This window comes from Hesperophylax consimilis, chromosome 18 (assembly GCF_061612785.1).
Source record: "Hesperophylax consimilis isolate HC1 chromosome 18, BYU_Hcon_1.0, whole genome shotgun sequence".
Taxonomy (NCBI): Eukaryota; Metazoa; Arthropoda; class Insecta; order Trichoptera; family Limnephilidae; genus Hesperophylax; species Hesperophylax consimilis.
This window is the reverse complement of record NC_142853.1, coordinates 28,233,933-28,236,390: the sequence shown is the minus strand read 5'-3', so window position 1 is coordinate 28,236,390 and position 2,458 is coordinate 28,233,933. Positions and strand designations below refer to the sequence as shown.

The following is a 2,458-nucleotide window of genomic DNA, read 5'->3' as shown; positions in this document are numbered from 1 at the left end:
CCACTTGTGGTACGATTTAACAAACTCTGAGTTTTTATGAAAAAATGACAACAAAACATGTAAACGACAGGTGACAATATGATTTTGCAATCGTAATTTGCAGAATACAAACAAGCTAAGTAAATTTAATTTGAGAAAAAACTAACATACCTATCTTTGAACACGAAATCACCTTACGCAGGAGCCGAAAAAATTAGATGAATATTGTGAAAAAACAAAAATACTCCACCGCCAGCGCACGCACGATCCAACACTAAATAAAAATGGAGGGACAACTATGACGCTTCTAACGGTTGGCAGAATATTATCAGGATTAAAAAATAGTGATCCGTAGCAAAAATATCGAGGTGGTACGATTTACCGACCGGTACGATATACCATACTCTCCCCTATATAGGGTTTTCCAATAAGAGGTATTATTTTGATATTCAATCGTAAAAGATCAATCGTTTCGTTGATTGTGTGGCACGTAGCGCCGTCTTGTTGAAAGTAAACGTTGTTCAAATCAATACCATCTAATTCCTGCCATAAAAAATCATTAATCATCTCTCGATAGCGCAATCCATTCACCGTAACTGTTGCTCCAGCCTCATTTTTGAAAAAGTAAGGTCCAATGACTCCGCCGACTATAAACCGCACCAAACAGTCAGACGTTGAGGATATAGAGGCTTTTCAACAATAACTTTTGGGTTTTCCGAGCCTCAGATGCGACAATTTTGCTTGTTGACGAAGCCACCGAGGTGGAAATGGGCTTCATCACTCAAGATGATTTGCATTTGATTCACTCAAGTGAATTTTAATAATTTCATTGCGTTGTTGAAGAGTGTATTGTTCCATTTTTATCAATGGCGTAGTTTCTACTTGTCAAATATCAAAAAACGACAGCTTCAAAAGTAACATCTACCGAAATAACGGGCTATTCAAAATAACACCTCTTATTGGAAATCCCGGTATATACAAAAAATAACAGAATAAGGTGATAAATATATTTTGCTGTTTAATTTCAGATCGGTGGCTTACGACAGTAATAACAATTTTCAGGCGATTTATTGTGCCAAAATGTTAAAAAGTGAGGTTAACTCAAGTTTTGAAATAGTGTTTATCTATATTTATTTTGTTATTAAAATAGCTTTGGCTGAAATCAGACTATTTCAGATTCCAGAGGTATCACATAATCTGACAGAACAAAATTTTATTGCAAACTAGCTGATGTGTACCCGGCTTTACTTCCAATATATATAATGTCTATTTATCATGTATTCAAACCTTCTGGAAGAAATTCTCCAAATGATAGTGAAAATCCTACTAAATTCCGTTGAATAGTTTAAAAGAACTTTGCGGCCAAACAGACAGACGCGGATATTTACTCTGTTTTATACTATTTAGAGATACGAGAATATTTGACGGGATAAAATTTATTTTTTATTACAATAATACACAAATAACTTTGTTTACATCACTTTAATATATTTAACCTCTACATGTTTCATGAACAATGTTCACATCATCAGGAGCAAGTATATACTAAAGTCAAAAATTAAATATAGATTACAATCAAATTTAATTTTTGACTCTAGTATACTTGTTATACTTGCTCCTGATGGTGTGAACATTGTTAATGAAACATGTAGATGTTATATATATATATATATATATATATATTAAAGTGATGTAAACAAAGTTATTTGTTTATTATTCTAATAAATAATGACATAACAAAGTGATAAGCTTTCAGAAGAAATTTTCTGCAAAAAAAAATTAATTTTTGTATTTGTGGTAATGTACACCTAGACAATACCGTTTCACATGCATTTTTTTTTTGTTTCCGATACAATTTCCGGAGCTAGTGAATTTAAGTCGTTACTGTTAGGATTTGAGGATTGTTCTAATATGGATGAAAATGGAGTTGAAGGGATGGATAGTATCAGATACCTGTTTAGTAAGATTTACGTAATAAATAATATATAGTCAAATTTTACTTATTTTTGTAGCTCGATTTTATATGAAATATCATCTTAGGGGCGCTTAACAAGGTTACAAAATATTTATAAATTTCCAAGACACTAATCAAATGAAGCCAGTCAACAAAGCATTCTGAACGGTGGTCTTTAATTAGATTAAAAAAAAACATTATCAGAGGCCAACGGCACGCGGTGTTCCCAAGCGGTCACCCATCCAAGTACTGACCGCGCCCAATGTTGCTTAACTTCGGTGATCGGACGAGAACCGGTGTATTCAACATGGTATGGTCGTTGACAAATGTTTTGACATTTTACTATTATTGCAGTAACTCAACTATCAGAAAATGTTTTCAATTCAACTCATCTAAAATTAACGTTATTTGTACAAATGTAATTCGAACACAAAAAAATATTTTTCATGCCCAATTAACCCATGTGGAAATCATTGTATCTCCCTTACTCTCATGGTGAGAATAATAAACTAAACATTGATTCAT

At 32.8% G+C, this 2,458-nt stretch overlaps 1 non-coding gene across 1 annotated transcript; it reads right to left on the bottom strand.

Annotated features, from left to right (window-relative positions):
* Window positions 1–2,138: 2,138 nt before the first annotated feature.
* LOC149415609 (5S ribosomal RNA) lies at window positions 2,139–2,257 on the bottom strand. Its single transcript, XR_016303838.1, has one exon. It is a non-coding gene; the product is annotated as a 5S ribosomal RNA (ribosomal RNA).
* Between the last annotated feature and the right edge of the window lie 201 nt (window positions 2,258–2,458).